The sequence below is a fragment of the Botryllus schlosseri genome, chromosome 2 (assembly GCF_051294905.1).
Source record: "Botryllus schlosseri isolate E-star chromosome 2, Bs_hap1, whole genome shotgun sequence".
NCBI lineage: Eukaryota > Metazoa > Chordata > Ascidiacea > Stolidobranchia > Styelidae > Botryllus > Botryllus schlosseri.
In genome coordinates, this window is record NC_137237.1 from 6218775 (window position 1) to 6226221 (window position 7447).

At 42.5% G+C, this 7447-nt stretch overlaps 1 protein-coding gene across 1 annotated transcript in view; it reads left to right on the top strand.

Annotated features, from left to right (window-relative positions):
- Positions 1-7447, top strand: part of LOC145433173 (uncharacterized) — a 165919-nt gene that overhangs the window by 124732 nt on the left and 33740 nt on the right. The window lies entirely within an intron of this gene.

The window sequence follows — 7447 nt, forward strand, 5'->3', positions numbered from 1 at the left end:
TGTGCAATTCAAAAAGCTACCAAATAGTGAATAACATAACAATATAGATATGAAAATAACCAGGAAACTTTTCCCCAATTTAGTCCCTCCTTCGCCCACTTCAATGATTGTTCCGTGACGTAACCTTGTGTCCCATTTTAATTTGAATTCTTGCTACGCCCATATTGCGTACTGCTCACGTAAGTTTGTGGCTAAAATTTGACTCCTTCTTGTATTCCCAGCTTTAAATACCCGTAACCTGCATTATACTGTGGTTATACACTAATGCCGTGCGGCATAGGCCCGATATATTTTGTACATAGATATAGCCTACGTACATTCGTACAACTGTGCATTTGACGTGGCATGAAAGAAATTATAAACCAATATCGTGGTATTTTTGCCACACACTTGAGATACATCGGTCACACTATAGTAGCCAGGGTGAAACTTCAGCCAAAGTACGAGTACCGCAGTGCACGATAAATGTGAATTACAATATGATATTGTGGACTTGACTATTATTCATTCATGTCGATGTAGCACAACACGAACTGATACAACGAATGCTTATTTGTCACTGAAGCTGAAGCTATATGCGTAAGCGAATTTACTTGATCGAACCGGGTTAAATCCATAAAAACTGAACAATGCAACATTGCCTAAGCCTACCCAAGAAGCCTTAAAGACACGGACAACAATAAAGTGGGTGAAAACACGCATTTTCGGTGGATAATTAAAACCCAAAGAGAATATGTCCTACACGACCTACAGTTAGACACAACAGGCTTAACCAGGCTTCTGACCGACACAGACTTGAAACTTCAACAGTTTTGTGGAAGCTTGAGGAAGCGGTTAGCGCGGATTGAATCCCAAACTTCATATTTGTCTGACAAAAGGTGTGATCTCTAACAATTCACCCCAAATGCCAATGCTTCGGGTGTATATTTTATGGTATGTGTGTATAGGGGTGTATTTGGCTTATTTCCACCAATAGTTTAGGTGTAAATGACAAATTTAGTACCCAATAAGTGTGATGACTCAAAACACACCCTACGCTAGGGTGTGAATTGCGAAAACACACCATTTTCGTTTACAGTGCATATGCTATTCCACAGAGAAAAATTATCCTTCAATGAAGAAATACCAACGGTGTTTTATATTTTATTTTTATTTTTATTTTGGGAGGGGGGTCTGATGCAGTTCTGTTTCGGCCCTGATTGTACCAAGTCACAGCGTTGCCAGTCCCAAGTCCTTCTCTGATTTTAACGTGTAACCTGACTCAAATCTAGTTATTTTATTTGAAAACCAGTTAGTTAGGCAGCACGATAAAGATCAAGCGTGATGCAATGAATGAAGGTAAGGAACGGGAACTAGTATATACCCCAGACAGTAATGTAATGAGAAAGATATACGATTCGGCGGATAGTGTACTCTGGCACACTCGTGAGCGCATATCGTGTGGTGATTGTGCGCTGATTCCAGTGATTAGTTTACTTCGCTCTGTTCATTTCGTTCGTACCTCAGTTTCTTATATCTGAGATGTGAAGTGCATGCCTTAGTTCCGTGTATAGTTGACTGTGGTCGAATTTAAGTTAATAAAAATAGGAAGCTGTCAAGCGGGGGAGATAGCGTAGTGGTAACGCTAAGCGCCCACCAATCTGATGGATCCGGTTCGATTCCCGTCGGAGGTTTATCTGAGGTCCTCTTCCCCTGCCGCTGCCGTTCTTACGGCGACAAAAAGGCCCAGAAAAAGACCCGACGAAAAAAGGCAATCACAAGGAATGGAAATAACTAGTAAAAAGAGCCGCGGCTTCAAAAAGATCAAGATCGTAAAAGAACTGTGATATCGAGCACTCTAGGCCGAGGTGGATTTTAAAGTAAAGAATCGCTACTGATGCGTGTCGTTCGACATCCTCCTATCTGTTCATGACATAGCATTTGTGTCTTATCGCATGGTACATTGTGTGTGTCTTGTTCAGATGAAAAATATAACCCAACGATGTTATTATTATTAAGCAGTTTCGTTTTCCTGCACCCACGCTTTCCTCGAAAGGTTATTGATACAATCGACTCCGGAAGGGCTTTCTCTCAGGAGAAGTATATCCGCGTGTCGGTTCTAGAATTATTACCGAGCTCTCTAGACTCTTTGAAGGTATTCAACCACTGGTGCAAAATGTTGACAAGCTGCATATCGGCTGTATAGTCTTATTTGTAATCTACCAACAATACGGACACTGGACAGTGGATAACAATCTAAAAGTGACCGCAGAGGCGTTGTTGTCGATAAATTAGCTATTTTTACTGATTACATATCGCCAAGCGTGTATACCAGCGATCAGGAATCTATAGCTCGCGAGCCATATATGGATCTTTTGGGTATAAGATATTGCTCTTTGAAATTCGCAAATTCGACATATACCCACCATCACACGCCTCGAAATCCTGGATTTCACGATACCTTGATTGATCAAAGAGAATAGCAGATATGGCGATGCTTGTAGGACAATGCAGTTTTCAAATACACATACGCCATAGCTATCAATTTTTCGACTGCATAGTAGGTTCTGGCACCGCGATAAAATGTAGGTATGTAACGCAACGTTACGTTAAGTTGAATACTTAGGAAGTCGATCAATATTTAGATTTTTGGAATGAGCTCGACAATTATATTTGATCAATATCAGTGATTATAAATTCCAAGCTATTTACGATGAGTTACGCTATCACAGGGGAGGCTTGGCCCGTCTCTGCCTCATCTTTGCTTTATCTCTTCTCTCGCACTTTATTTTCGAACAATAAATATGAAAATTCCGTGATTTGGGGAATAAAATGGTTCAAAATATGGTTATTCATAAACATCGATAGAAAATACTAATAATCATTGAACGTTTCACAATGCTAGTTCACTCATCCCTGGCGACATCTGAGGCAATGCCTCACTTGCCTTCCCTAACCCCACGTCACTGACTTATCACACCCTGTAGTGGGTATTAGGGCGGAGCATGAGCCGAAGTCGGATTAGATGTCCGGCCGGACTTTCTCATTTTTGTGCGGAGCCGGAGCCGGACTTTTTCCGATAAGGCTGTAGTCGGATCGGAGCCGGATCAGTACTTTTTACTAAGGATAAGACAGCCTTACCCGCTTTTACCCTCGAATCAATAGTTAAAGCGAAACGGTCATGGAAATAAACAACATGCTAAGTATAAGTTGGCATGATTACTGCAGATAAGGGTTGGGTTTGATCTTTGAGTTTTCAATTTCCTATTTGCATTGTTCAATCGATATTCAATACCATCCTGTGAGTAGGTAATTATTATCGGAGTTTAACGGACAGAATCATGGTCATTTCTAGAATCCGGCATTGGAGTCGGACCAGAGTCGGACCAAAGCTTCAAAAAATATGATTGGAGTAGGACCAGAGAATTTGTCGATCCTCACCGCACCGCTGCAGTGACCATGTTTGGCTCAACCTACGCATGTGGGCAGAAAAAATATGGCACACTCTACGAATCCCATATAAGAATAGTGCTACCAATACGTCACGGATTTTCAATTGTGACGTAACATGTATGACTTTTTGGCATTTACAATTGAAAATAATGGACCAATAGGGCTCTTCGGTCGGAGAAGTTTCCCGACCCCTGGTGTATTATACGCTTTGATCGAAAATCATGGCACGTTCGAATCCGCCGTTGAACATCTAACCAAGTTATATCGAAAGAAAATGAATATCATGTATGCTAGACATTTACTAGCAGCTGGTAAGCAAGACTCTAGTGCAGTGGTTCCCAACCTGTGGTACGCGAAGGTCTTCCAGGTGGTACGCGAGTAGATTCTGTTTTTTTTTTCGATCGAAGGAAGTTATTACTTCAGTTGGGGTTGATTTTGAGTTTTTTGAAGCCGTCGTGGTCGTCGTGGTGGTAAGGTACGTCGTAGAAACGAAACAGACTTGTTGCGCCCATGCATGACTTTCGATGCGCTGTGAGCATAGTGTCCTATACTATGAGCAAACGTATGCCAAGCACCGACCAGCTAGTGGGAAATAAACAAATGCAGTCATCGCCAAATTGACTTTTGCTGTTTGTTTTTATTTCATTATGTTGTTCTACTTGTGACTGGTGGCGAAAAAACAATTCCATGCATCCGATCAACCCAGGCTTATAATGCCTAGTTTGATAGAATTTGTTATTCCACCTCGCACAGGTCAAGTACGTGATCATGACGTCATAAATGGTGGATGTAGGTGATACGCGAGCACTGCCTAAAACCTCGAAATGGTACGTGGGTGGGAAAAGGTTGGGAACCACTGCTCTAGTGAGACTGGCGATGAGTTCTCACAAAAGTTGATAACTGTATTTCGCGATTGCAATTTCGAAGCTGTTGGTGCAGACATGCATAAGATGGAGGCAGTCCGAAATGATCTAATTACTGACTTGAGCTCATCTGGTATTAGATTGAGTCTTCTCGAACATGATGAGCTAACTCTCGAAAAAGTCATGCAGATAGCCGACTCTCTTGAACGGGCCCAATAATTTTCCTCGTCCTATGAAATATCGCCTCCTGTCGCCAACATGGTTTCAGGAAATCAGGGAATGCAGAAGACTTCTCATCAATCTGATCAATCACCTGTATTGTCTTGCGGCTCTGAATTGACTGCATTGCAGGATAAGTCTCCCGGAAAGAAAAAGTGCGTATTTTTTAGAGGTTTTCATATACTATGCTTCGCAATTTCCGTTCAGCCCCAAACAGTGAATGCTCGACATGTGGCCGACGGGGTTTTGCAAATTCAAGTTGGCGTTGCTAGCCGGTGTACCCTGCTTTTTGAAGAGTTCAGCGTTGGAAAGGCACCATAGCTTACTTGGAAAATGTCACTATACACGAAAGGAATCGGACGGAGCACGATGAGAGGCTCTCTTCGTTCATCTCAGCCGCTGATTCAACAAGTCTGACGCTAAATAAAAATAAATGTGCGTTTGGGGTTTCAAAACTCTCTTTGATCGGCCACTTGATACCCCACACTGATATCCGACCCGATCCGGATCGTTTGCGACCGTTAGCGCAAATGCTGGTTCCGAGCGATCCTCGCAGTCTGAAGCGCTGTTTCAGCATGTTTTCGTACTATTCAAAACGCATTCCCTACTATTACGACAAAGAGAGACCCCTCTGTGAAAATGTCCTGTTCCCCATGCTTGATAAGCAGAGAAATGCGTATGAAACGTTAAAACAAAATCTACTCCGCGTCTGTTTGAGCTGCATCCATGATGACGAACCGTTTCAAGTTGAATTCGATGCTTCCGAAGTTGCGATAACCTCTATTCTAAGCCAAAAGGGCAGGCCCGTTGCGTTCATGTCTCGAACGCTATCAAAATGCGAAATGAAATACATCGCTGTAGATAGGGTTGCATTTAAAACAGACGCTGTTTAGAAACATGTTTTAAACAGTGTTTAAACAAATGCCCATTACATTTTTTTCAAACGTTATGCCACAATTGTGTAAATACGTCCGAAAAACCATGTAGTATGAGCCTACGGACGATTTGCACCCAAAATAGTCAACGTACACTACATGGGATTTCTGGAACCCTCGAGATCGTCGTCGGTTCAACAGATTTTGCACGTAAGTACAGATCATTGGTACGGAATGGGTGTTCTGGTGATGATGACCGCCGAACGTTAAAATGCTGCATAACGATGTAGTCCTGGTTAAAGATATTTTTGGTCTGAATATGACAGTGATCGGAAGCATTTTTGTCGAAGGAGGCATGGTTACCCTACATTTTCAATTGTCAAAGCCAATCCCCTGTGACGTCACAATTGAATATTCGTGACGTCATGGCTAAAAAAAAAACATTAAAAAACATCTTTTAAACAAGGGCTTTGTTTTGAGGATGTCTGTTTTAAATTGAGTTTTGTTTTAAATGAAACCCTAGCTGTAGAAAAGGAAGCTTTGGCCATGGTCTAGTCTCTACGAAAATGAGATTACCTCTTGAACTGAAATGAATTTCAATTGATAACGGACCAAGAGGCGCTATCTTTCATATTTCACAAAGACCATCCGAGTAAGATTAAAAATGCCAAGATCACTCTGTGGAAACTCTAGTTAAGTCCGTTAAATTATCAAATCATTCAACGACCTGGAACCGAGAATATCAGACCTGATACTCTGTCTCGATGAAGTTGTTCGTTCCCTGGCCAGCAACGCATGAGCTTTCAAGAGATACATGAAGCGCTGAGCCACCCTGCAATTCGACAATTTGGTCACTTTGTCCGTTCCAAGAATCTACCCTTTTCTAAGGAGGACGTTAAAAGGACTTTTTCTGAATTGTCAAATATGTGCAAAATTGAAGCCTCGGTTTCTCAGGTCTAATCAAACGAGCAAGTTGATAAAAGCTACTTACTCGACCATGGGAACGTATATTAGAGTTGATTTCAAAGGTTCCGTTGAAGGACCCAGAAATTTCGTACTTGTTGTTATTGACAAATGTAGTCGCTTCCCATTTGCTTATCCTTGTCGAACCATGACGTCGTCAACGGTCGTCAATTGTCTTTCATGCCTGTTCTTTCATGTAGATGTACCGGGATACGTTCACAGTGACAGGGGTGCCTCGCTTCTATCCAAGGAAGTCACTGATTTCCTGACACGTAAGCGTATTGTCACCAGCCAGTCGACTCCTTATCCCCCCACACGCAATTTGCAATGTAAGAGGCTCAATCTCATTTCGTGGAAATCTATCAAGTTGCTTTTGGAAAGCCAGACATTGCCGGAGAAACATTGGGAATCGGTTTTAGCGGATGCTCTGCATTCCGTCCGGTCTCTCATATGTACGGCCACTGATTGTTCTCCTCATGACAAGTTCTTGAAATTTGAGAGAAGATCGTTGCTGGGCGACTCGATTCCCGACGGGCTTTTTCAAGGCGGCACCGTACTTCCACGAAATTTTGAAATTTGAGAGAAGATCGTTGCTGGGCGACTCGATTCCCGACGGCCTTTTTCAAGGCGGCACCGTACTTCTACGAAATTTTGTGCGGAACTAAATGGAGTAGAACTACTGTATGCCAATCCTAAATACGCTTTAGTACGTTACAGAAACGGCGTAGAATCGACGGTTTCAGATATAAAGATCTCGCACCGTACCCCGTTTGTGAAAAGTCACCTGAGGCTCGTAAAAGGACGAAAAAATAGTTTTATTCGACCGACGATACACCGAAGCGGTCATTCGATGAACTTACCATGTCTCCAAGCAGCGTAAAAGATGGCGCTGCGTGTAAATTATTTTCTCCGTGTCACGAAGAAGTAGCGAGTTCCAGTACCAGCCGCTTGATGTTGAGCAACCTCTGCAACGCCGATCCACTCGCATAGGGCACACTCCCGATCGTTTCGGGCACCGGACCTATTAGAAGCTAGTCTCTATTTATCTTTGGGGGGGGGGGTATTTCATATTTGTTATGATTTTCCAAGCCAGGG